The sequence below is a fragment of the Rhinolophus ferrumequinum genome, chromosome 23 (genome assembly GCF_004115265.2).
Source record: "Rhinolophus ferrumequinum isolate MPI-CBG mRhiFer1 chromosome 23, mRhiFer1_v1.p, whole genome shotgun sequence".
NCBI lineage: Eukaryota > Metazoa > Chordata > Mammalia > Chiroptera > Rhinolophidae > Rhinolophus > Rhinolophus ferrumequinum.
In genome coordinates, this window is record NC_046306.1 from 13,489,003 (window position 1) to 13,506,449 (window position 17,447).

General features: G+C 49.7%; 1 protein-coding gene across 4 annotated transcripts in view; it reads right to left on the bottom strand.

Moving 5' to 3' along the window:
* The window catches only part of TOX2 (TOX high mobility group box family member 2), a 124,838-nt gene that overhangs the window by 78,146 nt on the left and 29,245 nt on the right, over nucleotides 1-17,447 (bottom strand). The gene's annotated exons all lie outside the window — the stretch shown is intronic.

Below are 17,447 nucleotides of genomic sequence, written 5' to 3' on the forward strand. Positions count from 1 at the left end.
AGATCACATTCCCTAGAAGCAGAGCCCGAGACAAGGATTCAAATGCATCTGGTTCCTGAGAAGTGCTCTTTATAGTAATAACATTACGGGGAGCAAAGGAGGGACGTGGGACGGGACAGTGGAAAGAGCTAAGCAAGGCCGTGGTCTCCGCTGGAGACCTGTTGGAGCCTGATCCCACCGGGAGCTCTGGGCAGGAATTGAACCACAGAGTTTGTCCCAGCATGAAGCAAGAGGCCAGACTTTTGTCACCCATGTAAGTCAGCCCCTGGCTGTGGGCTGTGAGGAAACGGGGAGCAAGGTGGCCCCCTTTGACCAAGGACAGAGCTCTAGGGAATTGTGCCCGCTGTGAGCCATTTGCAGCCAGTGCCCATAGCAGGTGGGGGATGGGTGTGCTGGCCAGTAAATCTGGGTGGACCACCAATGACAGCGGGCCATTTTAATGGAAAATTTTACTTTTTTATTAGGTTATATGCACATGGTTCAAAATCCCCAAAGTACACAAAGCAACAGGGAAGTCTCTTCCCACCCCATTGCCGTTCTCCAGAGGTAGCCACTGTGTCTACCAACTTCCTTTACATCCTTCAGAGATGGTCTGTCTCTATACATTGTATAGTCATTCCTTTCACATAAAGGACAGCATACGATAAACACAGTTTTGCACCTTAGTTTTCTCCTAGCAACACATCTGGGAAAATCTTTTATGCCGGAACTTAATTCTGTCTTCCAGTGCCCAGTACTCTGCAGGATGGATGTAACATATATAGTTAACTATTTGAGCACGTGGGTTCCTAGTCTTTTGCTAGTCCAGCGTTGCTCCCATGAATAGTTTTGTACACCCATCATTTCTCAGGGGTGTGAGTTTACTGTAGTGTTAGTTTGTACAGTGGCTGGGCCCAGCTGTGTGTGCATCTGTAACTTTGATATACATCGCCAAGCAGCTTTCATAGAGGCTGTAAAAATCCACACTCCCACAATCAGGCGCAACATGTCAGTTCATCCAGACCCTCTTCACTCAGGGAGGCTTTCCTCAGCAACTGCTCACAGGCCAGCCTCCCACCTCTGTGGACTGTGAGCTCCCATCACTGCTGCCACCATTCCTGATTTCCTTGCCCTGCTCCACTTTATTCTTTGTTCCATAGGCCCTTTCACCTTCTAAAACCTATATAATTTACCAAGTTTATTGCTTATAGTTGCATTCCCCCTACTAAAATGGAGGCTCCCAAACACCTAGCATAGGGCCTGGCACAGATTAGACACTCAACAAATGCTTGTGGATGGATGGATGGATGGATAGATGATGGATGGATGGATGATAGATGGATGACGGATGGATGACAGATGGATGATGGATGGATGACAGATGGATGGATGGATGGCTGGATGGATGGATGATGGATGGATGACAGATGGATGATGGATAGATGGATGATGGATGGATGACAGATGGATGATGGATGGGTGGATGATGGATGGATGATGGATGGATGGATAATGGATGGATGATGGATGGACGATGGATGGATGGATAATGGATGGATGATGGATGGATGATGGATGGATGGATGATGGATGGATACTGGATGGATGATGGATGGATGGATAATGGATGGATGATGGATGGATGATGGATGGATGGATGGATTGATGGATGGATGGATGGATGGATGATGGATGGATTGATGGATGGATGGATGGATGGATGGATGATGGGTAGATGCTGGATGGATGGATGATGGATGGATGCTGGATGGATGGATGGATGGATGGATGGATGGATGGATGGAACCATCACTGCACCATTCACATTGTCTTTTACCAGACCCGTCTTCCCAACAAAGTAGTAGAATTGTTGGTTACATCCAAGTGCCTTTCCAGCACAGGGATGGACAGAATCCTTCAGTGACTGCTGGATTAGCAAAACAAACAAAAAAACAAAAAACCTGCCACGCCATGCCTAGGATCTGGGCACTGACCCCAAATGCAGGGCTCTAACCACCACACGGCATCCAGAACTCATGCTTCAAGGCCCTGTTCAGAGACCACCTCCTCCAGGAGGCCTGCCATGCTGGTACCTCCTCTGGCTGTCCCTCTTACAACACAGATTGTCTCCGTATCTGTCTTTTGCCCCTGTGTGAGAGCAACATGAAGGCTGGAACAGTGTTGTAGTCATCTCCAAATCTCTCAGTGCCTGGCATAGCCTGGCATCAGGAAAGGGACTCTTAGTCAGGCAGGGTGGGGAGCTTTCAACGAAAGTTCCTGCGTACTAGTTGATGTGTCACCGCAGCCATGTATTACTTTGATACAAGTAAAACTTTTTTAAAAAAACCACACATAATTTATAAGTATGTTCTAAAAGAAAGAACAATTAGACATGGGAGGGGGGCTAGTTTTAACCAAATATTTGAAACATTTATTTGATAAAGCAATAGTAATCAAACAGCATGGCACAGGTTAAAAATATAGGAATATGTATCAAAGGAGGAGAGGGCAAGATATCCCCCAAAAGGCCTGTGTCATGGCCCATTTATTAAATGCTGGCTAGAATGGAGCCACTGCGGAAGGAGGGGACCTGTCTGCTGTCTCCCCCAATGCAGAGAGGCACTCAACAAATACGTGGTAAATGAATGACTACACCTGGCACTGAACAAAACGCTTTCCATAAATGATCTCACTTAATCCTCACAACCACCCAAAGAAACAGGTGTTATTCCCTGTTAAAAACCAAGGCAACCAGTTGAGAGTTTAGGCAGGTGCCCAAGATGGCACAGGAGAGGAGGAGCGGGACCGTTCGTTAAAGAACAGTCTGTTTGCTTCTTCGGGGTGGTAGCTCCCACCTGGCTGTCAGCTCCTTGATAGCTGCGATCAGGCTTTGCTGCACCCCACTCCATACAACCCATAATTAGCGCGGCCCTGACACATAATAGGTGTTTGATGAGGATTGTTAGGGGTGCAGGGAGGGAAGACTTCTCCACAGTGAGCAGTGGGGAACGGCACTGGGACATGAGAAAGGAGACCCTGGATCGTGATGTGTGTGTGTGTGCTGGAGGTTGGGGGGGGTCAGGCAAGGGGTCCCCTTGAAATCACCAGAGCCTGCCTCCAGTGGGCTTCTTCATTCACTCGTTTATTCAAACAAGGAAGAGCAGACACAAACCAGAGGAAAGCTTGTTTCCTGCTTCCAAGGAAGACCTGAGAAGTTGGCAGCAGTTCTGAAGGCAGGGCCTGGGTCAGCCTCCATTTGGTTACCCCTGGGGGCCTGGCACGGCCCCTGGGAGCACACTGGGCACGGGACCTGGCTACTGAGTAACTGTGAACAGAGACCCACCTCTGCCCAGGGTTCTACCACATGAGACCTTGCAGGGGGAACAGAGGGAGGGAGGGGACCCTGAAGGCTCCAGACTCCCCCTGGCTTGGCTTCCAGGGCATTAAGGCCTGGGGTTTCCCCCACAGCCCTCCTCTTGGGGGGCCCTTTCTAGAGGAAAGAACCTACCAGGCAAGGGGAGAAGTCCCTGAGCCGGCCTCTGTGCTCAGACACAGCAGGGTCAACTCCTCTGTGTGCACACACAGGATGGAAAACATTCACCCCTACGCCCACCGCACAGCGAGTGCTGAGTGTGTATGTGACCACAAAGGCGTACAGTGTATGCAGCGCGCCCAAGCATGATGACAACACATGCACCACAAACCAGTGGGGGTCAATGTCACACACAACACAGCGTCTGAGACAGCACTTAGCCACACGCGCACCACATCCATGGGTAACACAAACCAACACAAACAAATGTGTTCACGGCACGAGCATGAGTGTGCACATACCATAGACCCTTTATGGGACTGGGGCACAACATCCACAGCAGGCCCACATGAGAAGGAGGGGAGGCCCAGACGTGTATAAAATACCACCTGCAACTGTGTAAATATTATGCACACAAATGCACACACGAACATATATGGCACGAGCACATAGAGACATGCACCGCAAAGATACACATGAACTTGACTTCTGTGCATAGCTTACAATTTATCAGTCCCTCCGTCAAAAATCTTTTTTCACACCATGCCACCTTCTGTTATGCTTTAAAATGTGAAAAACAGAAAAATGTAGAGGGGAAACAAGGGCCTAAGAATTTCCAGGAACGGCCAGAACATCCTCTTACCACCGACTGGAATAGATTAATTTTCCCCATTTCATATTCTAATTATAATTCCTTTTCCCATCGCCATCTTCAGTCCTCATTACAGCTGGAAGATTGTTCTGCAAAAGGCAGGCCTTCATCTTCTCTTCCCAAGAGTTTTGTCATGGAAATGAGTTTTGGAATCTGAAAGAACCCACATTTCTGCAAAAAATCAAATGTGTGGGGATAACCCTTTCATGACGGCCACCAGGGACTTGGTTCACAGAGGCTTCTAAAGGGGCTGTCTCTCCTGATGCTGTGTGGTCCCCTTGGCAAGAGGGGCTCCTGGGCCTCCCCCCACCCAGATCCTTTTTTAACTTTAATGAAACTTAGCAAACAGGCAGCCAAGGCGAAAGGTGGGGAGCCCTGATCTCAGAGACGCAGCTCATGCTGGCCCCACCTGCGTCACCTCGGGCAAGCTCCTTAACTCAAAGCCTCAGTTTCCTCATTCTCATGATCCACCGAGTCACTTCCTCAGAACAGGTGTAAATTAAATATCTGTGGGAGGGACAGATACGATAAGCGGGCAAATGAACAGATGGAAGAAGGGGAGTAAAGGATGAGAGAAATGGATGGATAGATGGATCTGTGGATGATGGATGACATATCAACACTGTCAGATAGAAATACAATGCAAGCCATCGATGTCATTTTACATTTTCTAGTAGCCATAGTTTGAAAAACTAAATGGAAACAGATACTATTAATTTTTAATGACACGTTTTATTTAACTGGATATATTCACAATATTGTGATTTCAAGATGTAATTAACAGAAAATTATGAATGAGTCGGTTTGCATTATCTGGGAGGGCGACTGTCTGAGACATCTTTATCTTTAAGGAACCTTAGCAGATAAGCAGCCACGTGTATTTTTACCTTACATCACATCTCAGTTTAGACTAGCCACATTTCAAGTGCTCAAAAGCCCCATGTGGCTGGTGGTTACCAACGTGAAGAGAGCAGGAAAGAGTTGGAACGGGTAAGATGAGTGAATGGATGGTGGGTACGTGTATAGGTGGAATGGAGGGATGGAGGGACGGATGGACAGACAGACGGATGGATGGATGGATGGATGGATGGATGGATGGATGGATGGATGAGCAAATGGGTGGTTAGGATGTATGGGTTGGATGGTTGGGATGAGAGGGATGAGCGGATGGATGGATGAGATAGGATGGCTGGGTGAGTATGAAGAGGTAGGTGGACGGGGAGATGACGGGGATGGTGCGTGAGATAAACAAACACACGGGTGGGATGGGTGTGCGGGATGCATGCGTAGGACCCTGGATGGGTGGGATGCCTGAGTGCGTGGAATGTGTTGAATGAGTGGGTGGAATGGACAGGTGGGTGGATAAGTGGATCGGGTATTTCCTTCTCACTCTATTCGTGCCTACCCTGGACAATGTCACGGCTTCTCGGGGCTGCAACACGTCCCTCACTCACAAATGCTCATCTTCAGCTGAGTTATCTCCAGATTGCAATGTTCAGTTTCCCCCTAGACATCTCCCCCATTTGGTCTACGAGCACCTCAAATACAATACACCCGGCTCTGAAATCACGACACCTCTATGGACCTGCTCATTCTGCAGTTTCTCTGCCATCATGAGAGAGGGTGTCACCTTCCACCCAGTCCCACAGTCAGTACTTCCAGGGAGACTCTAGTCCCGTTCTCTCCTACATCCCTCTGATCCAATCACCCGCAGAAGCTTTCTGCTCAGCGTCCCCCCACCCAATCCACCTTCCACCCTGGCTGTCACTAGCGGCCTTTTGGCACCCCCTCCACTGCTCAGATGGAAATGCAACAGTGGTTCCGCATCTTGAACCCTGGCATCCGGAGGCTCCGTGACAACTGGCCCTGAGGCTCAGCTCCCACAGCGTCCCAAGTGTCCCAGAGCTCTTGCCTTTGCACACACTCTCCCATCATCAGCCTGGAGCACCTTTCTCTTCCCTCCTTCCCACTGAAATCCAATTCCTTTCAGGTCTTTTGTTTCTTCTAGCTCTGCACTCCAACCTGAACAGTCCTGCTTCCTTCTATCAGCCCCTATTCTTGGGCCCAACCTTAAAAACCTCCATCCCAAGTTGGCTTTGGACGTAGTGAAACTTCCACGTGGAGTGTGACATGCTGGGCCACAGCACTGATTCCTGAATCGGAGTACTGGTTCCACCACTGACTAGCAGTGTATGACCTTGGCTTTAACCTCTCTCTGCCTTAGTTTCTGCACCTGTAAAATGGTAATGATGGAAGTTATGAATTTCTGACCCATGAGTTAATATATGTAACATAATGCTTAAGGATGGCAAAGATCTTTGACAGGTGCTTAATAAATGTTATCTATTTATTCTTATATGTGAACTCTAATCCCCTCACCAGCCACCATCCCCTTCGGTCCAGCAGAGACCATGTCTCCTACATCACAGAGGCCATCAGCTATCCCCCCCCACTCCCTCCTTTTCTCCACATTATTTACATCACACCCATCCTCACCTCCTTTCCTTTAGTCTTTACAGGTGAAGTGTCTCCCTCCTGTTCAAGGTCAACCCTTTCCCCTTAACCCCGCCCCTCCCTCGTCTTCCCCTCATTCATTCCCACTCCCAGTCCTGGGTCTAAGATCTGAAGCAACATGAAATCGGTTGATGCCCTTGTTGTATCATGTACCGAGGACCTGCCATGTACTCAGTAACATGCTTCCACCCACTGGAGACTTACAAGAAATAAGGCTTGTCACAAGTCACTGACAAGAGGTAAAACAAAGGGATTGTGAGGTTACAGTCCCTCGGGGCAGCAGTCATTGTTGGCTGACTGAGAGCTAGTGATGCTTATTGCGTGCCACCGTTGTAGTGACACCAGCCCCTGCCCTCCAGGAGCTGTCGGTCCTTTGGAGAAGCTTGGGAGAATAAAACATTCCTGTTCTCCAAGTCTGAGGAAGGAAGACAGGCCAGTGTTTCGGCCATAGGCCCAAGATAGGAACAAGTAACCCCAAAACTTGTTTGAAGCTGGTCCCAACTGGTCAGTGACAGCGTTGTGTTCACCCAGCCTCTGAAAATCAAGTGATCAGTACCGACCTTACTCCAATAGCCACATGTCCTCAGCCAGGGTTCAGCCAGCTCCAGAACCTCCTGCTATTGAAAGTACCCCCATCCCAAGACTTGGTGCTCCCCAAAACCCTACAAAGATCAGCTCGTGTTTGATTTGGAGAGATTAGCTTTGCAAAGTATAGCAATGAATTCAGTGTCTTGTTTCAGAGAGCAAATGATAGCCTCGTCTTTAACAAATGTGACCCTGGCAGGACAGGGTTATCTCAGGGGAGTGGAAGCAGGCAGGAGGGTTTTTCAAGAGAGGCGTCCTGCCAAAGGTGAGTTGGAAGCTCCATGATGTAGGACACCCAGCAGTTGGCCAGGGGAAGAGCAGGGAACGTGACATCCAAGGCTGCTGTGAGCACAGGCCAGTGAGCACCTATTGTATACCAGACCTCATCCCAGAGCTGTGCCTGGTTGTCTTGTTGGAACTCTCCCCCAAATTCCAAGGCTGCATGACCATCCCCATTGTAGAGATGAGCAAGGAGAGGCTCAGGGGGGTTGGGGAGCCCAACGCCACCTCGACAGTTCTAAACTTGACCTTGACTCCTGGTACCACAGCAACAGTTGTTCGGTAGAAGGTGCTGTCCCTCCCCTTTGCACAGAGACCCAGATCAAAGACCAAGGGGGCACCGTCTTCACCTGAGCCTGTCACAGACACTAAGAGACGAGCCTCATGGAGATCTAAAGAGGAAACAATCAAAGCCACACATACTGCTCCTGCCTGCCCCCACGTCAGGTCACGAGAACACTCGTTCTGCACAGATGAAACACGGCTTAAAAGATAGAGGCAGCGAACGTGGCAGCTGTACCCTGGGCCCTGCCGAGAGTGCGGTTTTAGGTGGCAGTCTCACAGAGAGATACACATCAGGACCAGGAGATGTTGGGGGAGGGGCAGAGAGGCGTCGCACAGATGGATGGAATGGGACAAGGATAGGACCCCAGGCTCAAACTCTGACCAGGGCCTGTGTGCTTAACTCCAGGCCCACCCCCACCCAGAGAAGAAAGAGGGCACAGTGGTTATAAACACGGGCCCTGGTGCCAGGCTTCCTAGGTTCAAATCTTAGGCTTGCTTTTCAAGCTCTATGACTTTTTAACTAAGTTACTGTCTCAGTTTCCTCATCTGGAAAATAAGTATGACTATCATTTAGATGAAATAAATGAATATACAGAAAGTGCTTAGGACATTGCCTGGTACAGAGAAAACACTAGGAGGGTGCTATAATTACCTCTCTTCTGTAGCTAAAGAAACTGAGTGGGGCTTCATGAAAACCTTTGAGGTCCTAAGTGTGGGAAAGACCCCGATGCCTCTAGCCGCCGTCTATGCTTGAAATAAAATTTGTAAAGTCTTCATAAGAGAGTCCAATTGAGCGCTGATTTTTCCCATAATGACTTTCATGCCTTCTTCCTGAAATATCCATTTCTTTCCAAAAAAAGTTTTTCTCCTTATTGGTGCTGTTGCTGTGCCAGACATAACACACATTCTTATTCTGCCCGCTGAGAAATAGAATCCAGTGTGATGACTGAGGCCCAGAGAGGTTAGGGGATCTGCCCAAGGCCACACAGCCAGGACATGCCTGAGCTGCCCCAGCCCCCAAGTCCCATTGGCTTCCTACCCTCACCATTTGCAAGCTGGTGACCTCATGACTCTGGGCCTGGGGACTTCTCTACTGGTAATGGCTACAAGGCCTTGATCCTGGTCTGCCAGAGGGGTTGGGGGTGTGCCTTGTAAGTAAGCCCAGTGTTGTGGCCACTGCAGGACCCTTTCCTCCATTGCTGAGACGAGTCGGCTTGGATGGTGCCTTAGTCCATAAAAACATTGACAGGAAATGTAAAAAGCCAGTGATCTCGACAGCCCAGGTGGTGGAAAGCCACAGGCACCTGACTCCTGCGGGACGGGACGTGGGAATCATCGTCCCAGTTTACAGATAAGGACACAGAGCCCTCCCACCTGGCTCCCACCACGCTCCCTCTAGACCTGCACAGTCCGGTATGGTGGCCACCAGACACACGTGGCTACTGGGCATTGAGAACGTGGCTAGTCCAAGTCGAGATGTGTTTAAGTGAAAAATATACATCGGTCTCAAAGCCCTTACTACAACAACAACAACAAAAATGTAAGATGCCTCATCAACATATTTCTGTTGATTATGTAAGATTTTGGATACATAGGGTTAACTAAAATACATTATCAGAATTAATTTCACCTGCTTCTTTTTCACTTTTTTTAATGTGGCTACTAGAGAATTTACAATTACTTATGTAATTTGCGTATTTCTCCAGGACAGTGCTAATCGAGATGCTATCCCAGCCACCCTCTGCTCCAGACCCAAAACCTTGGAGATGAAAGAGCCCACATCAGCGAGAGCTGAATCCAATTCTCCTGACAGATATGGGGCACTGAGGCCCACAGAGGGAGAGTGACATATTTTAGGCAAGAGGATGGCACAGAGGCACTCACCCATTCGACAAATGTTCATTGAGGTCTAGGTGGTGGGATACAGCAGAGAATAAAATGTGGAGCCACATCCTAGCGCAGGGGTGACATGGTGATGGTACAGGCTTCCTTGCCTGGCCAAGTTCCTCTGGGAACCAGGGTAGTTGGACTTGGCACCAAGCCTCATCTCCCCACAGCTCAGACTGCAGATAGGAGCTCTAGCTCCAACCCAGAGAAGATACACCTTAAAGACCATTGGTGAGTCCCACCACAGAGCATATCCAGCTGAAGCTACCATGAGATGGGCAGGGTATCCCAGTGGGCAGAGCATGGCCGCCTGGCAGGCCTGTGTTTCTACTACTGGTGGTAACTCACACACCATCCACATTACTGCAGATTTATGGCAAAAATTATCCTCTCTCTCAGTTCCATTTAAAGCCATTTGGAGCTCGCTCCCATCCCCGATTATAAATCTAATTGCACATTCCAAACAGACAAGCGCTCATTAAGCTTTAATTATGCACATGTTGTTTTCAACAAACATTTTCATTTGGCCGCTCTGAGGGGGAATGGTTCCAAGGGGACTGCAGACGCTGCCTGTGGCTGGAGGGGGCTGGGGCCTGGGACGTGGGTCAGGGTGTGGTCAGATGAAGCCGTCCAAGGGCAGGGCCAGGACCCCATCGCATGTGACACATGACTTTGATGACCTTCCCCCCGGCTTCTGCTGCAGGAGATGCCAACGTGTGTTCTCAGCAGGTCCCACCTGGGCACCCCCACTGTGCTGAGTCTCATCTAAGCGGGTGCCTCTCTGGGGTGGGGAGGAGAAAAGATAGGGAGCCATTCTCCTAGCTCTGAATGATCAACGCACCCCACCAGGCTCTGGCTTCTACAAAGCCTTCGGGAACGTTCTTGCTCCCAACAACCCCCTACACTGCAGCTGGAGCCATCTTCCTCCAGCCCAATCCTCCATTCCCTCATTCATTCACTCATTTAGTCCACAACTATTTACTGAGCAGACTTGATCAGGCAGTGAGGGCCAGTGGGGATCACGAGAGAGAAGGCCCCTGTCTGGTTCTGCCCAGGTCACTCTCCTTCAAGCCCCATCTCCTCCACTGGGGAGAAGTCCAAGTTCTTGACTGTAGCATTCGAAGCACTTGGGAACCTGCCGCCTGCCAACCTGACCATCCAGGCTAACCTCGTATCCCTCTCACCCTCCTCCCTGGCTCTGCCTTTCTGAGATGTCTCGAGCTCCCACACGTCTAGGCCTCTGTACTCGCCACCTAAACCTCCCTCCTCCCTCCTTTCCTTGCAGTTCACTCCCATTTACTCCCACGCTGGTCCCCCTGGGAAGCCATTGCTGACACCCACTCCCTGCCCAGACTGGCTGCCCTCTGCTTGGGAGCAGCTGCAAAAGCATTGATTGGACCATAACACCACAACCGGCTGTCACACGTTCATTTCTACTAAGACCAGCCTGTCCCACTATTTCCCCAAAGGACCATCTCCTCCCAGGGTTGAGAGGAGGGGCACATGCTCACCATGTGGCCTTAAACAAGTCTTTCCTCTCTGGGCCTCGGTTTCCTCATCTGTACATAGACTGGTTGAATGGGTGAGGTTCGCTGGGCACCTCGGCAGCTCGGCCAGTTTAAAGTTTTGTGGTTTGTGTGGGAGCTAGACCTTCCTCTTCCCATCTGAGCAGTGGTCCTGAAGCTGTGACCCACGTTCAAACCTCCAGCCAGGACCCTCCAGAGCAGAGGGAGCTCGCCAAGGCATGTCTATTGAGAGCCAGTGGCACACACCCAGAGACAGGAGGACCGAGAGGGTGCAGAACCCCAAAGCCACCCCTCGAAGAGCTTCTGGAAAGACAACAAATAAAATAAACGGATGTTTTTAAATGGATATCAAGATCCATTCAGCATCTGATGGTTACCTGTGGTTTTAGGGCAAGGTTCCAGAAAACAGACTCTGAGAGTGAGGTGGGAAGTGCACCCGGGAGCCCTATAGGGCAGGGAGGAAGCAGGACTGGGCAGAGACAAGCTGAACTGTGATGCGGTCACATCAGAAGCCTCAGCCTGTCCTGAGTCTGGAGCTGGGATGGCTCTGCAGAGATGCACCAAATTGAGGCAGGAAGCCGAGCCTTTCCAAGCGGGCAGTCATTGATTGGATCCAGGCTGCCCCTGGGGAGGGTGACTGATAACCCTGGGCCCCCTCCAAAGGCAATACCCAATACCCAGAGAGAGACTCGGCTGTGAGACAGCAGAAGCCAACATTCTCAACAGCTGGCAGAATGAGCATCTCCATCAGGAAGAGATCCGGGTGACTTATGATAGCGCCCCCTACAGCTATGATCACTTATTCCAATTTGGGTAACATTTACGTGGTGCTTACCAGAAGCCAGGTACTCTTTTCATTGATTGACAAATTTTAACTCATGTAATCCTCACAACAACCCTATGAGGTAAATTACACTCCCAAGGCTCCCATTTTACAGATGAGGAAACTGAGGACAAGTGAGGTTAAGTAGTTTGCCCAAGGCCACACAGTTAGTAAGTGGTGGAGTCAGGATTCAAATCCAGGAAGTCGAACTCCAGAGCCCAGGCTCTAAGGAAGAGGCTACGCCAGTTCCGAGGTCCCACCCTGCAGCTTAACAAAGGCTCAGAGCTGTCCATCCCCAGCGTCCTCCCCAGAGACTGGGCTGCGGTCAGCGGTCCAGAGCCTTGGGTTGCCCGGTGCGGCCAGTATTTGTCCTTGACAATTATCTATCATTCGAGCAGTTGGGAACAAGTCCCAAAATGTATGCTTGCCAAAGATAATTAACTAACAGCCATATGAGCTAGGTTGGGTGGGTCTGTGGCATGGGGGGAGGGGGGAGGGCGAGTGTGGCTGGGACAATGAGCAGCCGACAATCTGGAAGATATTTTCTCCCCAGTGCTACAAAACAAGCCTCAATCATGCCACAAAGGGCTTGTATTGTTGGAAGGGAAGGAAATATGTCAACGACAGTGTTCAATCGTGGGGCGGTTAAAAAAAGAAGAAAAAAATTCTTTTGAAAGTGTAATTTGACCTAGAAAGGTTTTTTTTCTAGGTCATCTGAACTTGGCACTTTTGCATCTAACCCCAAAACCTAACACAGACAAAGTACCACATTCGCTTCATTCTGTTGGTACCAGATAACACAGGAAATGATATTTATAAACATTGAGGCTATGTTTTTAAGCCTTTGGACTTGGAAGCTGAGCGAACACAGGGCAGTGCGGCTCTGGAAGCTCGCAGACCTGGGTTTATGCCCGGGCTCTGCACGTAGCTGCTATGTGGCTGTGGCAGGGGTCTCACTTTCTGATGCCCAGACTCCAAACCCTGTACGATGAGAATAGAACTGGTAGGGCTGTGCGTGCCACCTGGCAGTGTGCGGGCAGGTTCCCGAGAAAGACTGAGTCTCCCTTTCACCCAAGCCACCTTTCTAGGCCACCCCTCTATTCTTGACTATCGAACCCCACTGCCCCAAGTCTAGGCTCTCCCTGGGGATCCTGCAGCACAGGAGCCGGGAGGGCAGTGGGGACAGGGGCTGGGTGTGCTCTGTCCTAATAGATCTTTTCTTCCAAGAAAACACAGAGAGCGTGTCATGCAGGGTCTCAGGTCCTGCTCCCCGCACTAGAACGCAGGATATGGTGAGGCCAAAAAGGAAAACCCACGGAAACATAGACATGGGAGTCAAACCACTATAGTCTTGCTGGTGGCTGGGTTAGAGACACAGGAAGCAGGAGCCACATGATCCGCAACCTGCCGTCCACTTCTCTGACAACTGACCGAGCCCTTGCTAACTGCAATCTGTGCTTGCTAGTTTAGCCACGGCCATCACATCAGTGGCTAACTGGTTATAGCTGATGGCCAACTAGTCACAGCTGACGGCCAGCTACTACTCAAGCCAGCACCTTTCCACGTGAGGCCGAGAGCCTGGAAACTGCCCTCTGGGACTCTGTCCCCACAGAACGCAAACCATGCTCCAAGGCCCAGCATGTGCCAGGAAGTTCTTCTAATTCATCTTTATTATCGAGCAACCCAGTGTAAGATAAATCATGGGGCCTCAGAGAACTTCCCATGATCCCCTGGGGAAACTGAGGCCAGAGCTGACAGATGGCCCACAGTTACCGGCAACAGCATGTGGGAAGTGACGGCCACCATGTTACCAGGTCCCCTGAGTCTGTGACTCCAGAAGAAGCCAGAGTTAGCCTGGTTACCACAAAAACCAAGGACCTGGGGAGCATCCCCACCTTCGCCAAGCCCTGATCCAATTACCAGCCGTGTGCCAGGCGCTGAAGGGACCAGGAACACAGAACGAATCCCTAGGGTAGCGTGGTAGCCACAGAAAGCATAGTCATCAGCAATGATGACAGCCAGGTGTCACAAGGTGCCAGGTGGAGACAGGGCAGGTGAGAGTAGCTGGTGCACACTTATCAGGTAGAGGGACCATGAGAGTAAGCAAAGGCTAGGAAGCTGGGAGGGTGAGAAAACTGGGGGGGGTGGTGGTGGCGGGGGCGGGTGTCCAAGTCACTGAGGTAGGCTATAACGCAGAGTGGACTGGGCGAATAAACAGTCAATAAAACCCCTGTGAGAGTTTGAAACAATATTTCTAAAAGAAGAGTCCTAGAGGGGTGCCTACTTTGGCCAGGGAGTAAATCATTCTGTGAAGCAACAATTAAATAATTAAAGCAGTGTGGTAGTGATGTCAGAGGAGAACTTTAACTCAATGAAACAGAAGAGAAAGTGCAGAATTAGACCCAACTACGTATGGAAACATACAACAGGTAAGGAGATGCACCTACTAGATGCCCAGTACCACGTAACGTGCTTCCCATACGATAGTTCACTCTGTCTTTGCAACAAGCCGAGGAGGAAGATATTATATGATCCCATTTAACAGTGGAGAAAAACTCAGTTTCAGTTTAAGCAGCGTGCCCGAGGATCACATAGCTAGAAAGTGGCAAAGCCAGAATCTTAACTCTGCAAGCTCAGGCTCATACAACCACTCTATTTTGCCTCTCCTTTTGGAAACAAAGAAACAAAGACCAATTATTTAATAAACAGAATGGGGATAACAGGCTTATCCTGCTCCTATTGAGGAACACTGAACTAGACACCCACTGCAAGTCACCCACCAAAATGTACTCGAAACCGATGAAAGAGTTAAGTATAAAAAGTCGTGTTACAGGGAAATATCAGAAAACAGAACAGAATGTTTATCAGATGTGCAGCAGTAGGATAACTTCCTCAGCCCTTGAAGCAATCACGGAGGCAGCGAGATTGACAGATTCAAATATATACGCATTAATATCTCCTGTAGAAGGAAGCATAATAAAACCAAAATGAAAAGGACATCAGACTAGGAAAATATCAGCACCAACTATGAGACAGTTAATATATACGATGTAGAAATGGCTCAGTCAAATTAAAGAGACAGCAAGATGTTGAAAGACAAAAAGACACAGGACACAAACAGGAAAGTCACACAGGAGGCAATCTGCCAAGAAACAAATACATAGAAAAAAAATGTACACTTGATTCGATGACAAAGGGAGCAATGTATATGAAGCACACATACTGGAATGAAACTGGGCTGTTTCCCACCACTGCTGTTACGGACAACAGTCTCCAGCCCACCGGAAAGCAACATGGTGGCCACCCTTGGGCAGACAGCCTGCCAGAAGCAGGACAGGACCCAAGACCCCTGCCTGCTGCCTCAGGAGTCACCCCTTCACAACACTGCCCGTTTGTCTCAAGTCCACGGAGTCTTACTTAAAACAGCCTTCTGTTCTGAGTGCTGGGGAGGGTACCAGAGATGGAACGGACAGGACAGTTTTTGTCCTCCTGAAGCTATGGTATATAGTGAGCGGAACAGGACTAGGAATTAAAATGTGGGTAGACCAGAGTACATGGGAGCCAAGAGACTTCTCAGAGGAGGTGCATTCTGAGCACTTACCTGCAGGCTGAGCAGAATTAGCAAGGTGAGGGAAGACGGTACTGGATGGAAAGGAGAGAGCAGTGGCACGAGCATTGGCCGAGGTCGAGAGCTGGAAAGGAGGGCCCATTCATGGAGGACAGGGGCGGTGAGAACTGAGATGCAAAGGCAAAGAGGACCGTACCCCGATGGGGCCCAGGGCTACAGTGGGGCGTTGGGGAAGGTAAGACTTGAGCCTGTCTAGGAAGCCAGGCAAAAGCTGCTGTGAGGATCCCAGAGCCTGGGCAGGGAAGAAACAGTCAATAAAATGATAAGAATTAAAACAGTGTGGCCGTGATTCAAAAAGAGAAATTTATATTGATGGTGGAAAGGGAAGCAGGGTTGGAGCCAGAATAAAACCACAGCAGACCCCAGTGTGTTTTCCAAAATACAGAACTGAGAGTCTCAGAGATGAATGAAAACTGCCAAGAGCAAGGGATCCCCCAGGAGTCAGAAAAGGGGTGACTCACACAGTTCACAAACCCTAATTTCCTCTCCTTGGTCACACACTTCCTCCTGATTTCTTTTTCTGATGATTCATAAGAAAAAAATTTTGCCTTTTAAATCAAATCAGAAATGCTCAGGCACCTGGGCTCACTCTGCCCAAGCTTTAACCTCTGCCCTGAGCCAACAAAACCCAACTTAACCCCAGGTGACTAAGAAGACACTAGATGCCAGGAAACCAAGAGGAAACAAGAGGTTTCTGGCTCTGCTCCCGTGCCCTACGAGGGTCTTCAACAGCAGCGCACACACAGGTCCACAGCCCCTTAGACAGAACCCATGGGTTTTCAGAATCCAGAATTTATTGGATTTCAGCTAAGGGAATTTAGAGGTGAATCAACCACTGGACATACATGGATTAGGCCCTTGTTGGAAGACCATCCCTCTGTATGTCCATTTTACAGATGAGGAAACTGAGGCTCAAAAAGTAAAGGAAATGGCCCAAGGTCTCACAGTTATTAGGTGGCTGAGCTGGGATTTGAACCCAGATGTGACGTCTTTCCACATGCACTTGTGGATCCTTCAGACTGCTGAAATGACAGGCAGGATGTTTCACATTATGGGGAATGTGGGAGGCACTGAGATTGGGCCGAGACCAGGTATAACAGGAATCTCCTCGGGAGCTCGTCTCCTTGGACAGGTCCAGGAGCATCTGGCCATCCTGGAGGCTGAGAGCTCCCAGCATCCTCCACAGACACGGTTCTAGCCCCCGCAGGCCTCAGAGTCCACTGGGGGAGGCAGGCGACAAGCAAGCAAGCATACAAAAGTGGCTACAGTTCTGACAAGTGCTGTGAAGCAAACGGAGAGAATGCAGAGATAGAAGGCAAAGCAAAACATACTTGACAAGGCCTCTCTCTAGAGGAGAAGGAGCCTGCCACACAGTAAGTCGTGGTGGGAGCTCTATGGACAGAGGGATCTGTAAGTGCAAAGTCCCTGGGGTCAGTGAGCGGAAGCTCTCACTTGGGGGAGGAATAATGTGCTGGAGCACAGGAAGCTGAGGGGCAGGAGAAGGCAGAGATCAGAGGTCAGCAGGGGCAAAGCACGTGGGGTCCTGGGGCCATGGTAGGGACTTGGCCTTTATCCCAAACGGGAAGCCCTTGGACAGTCTTTGCAGAGAAGTCATATGCTCAGATTTATCTTTTAAAAGATGACTCAGGCTGCCATATGGAGGATGGATTCTGTGAGATTCCATTCTGTGAGTCTCAGTTTTCTCATCTATATAATGGGTTCACAAGAAACCTTGTGAAAAGCATGGCCAAGGGGTT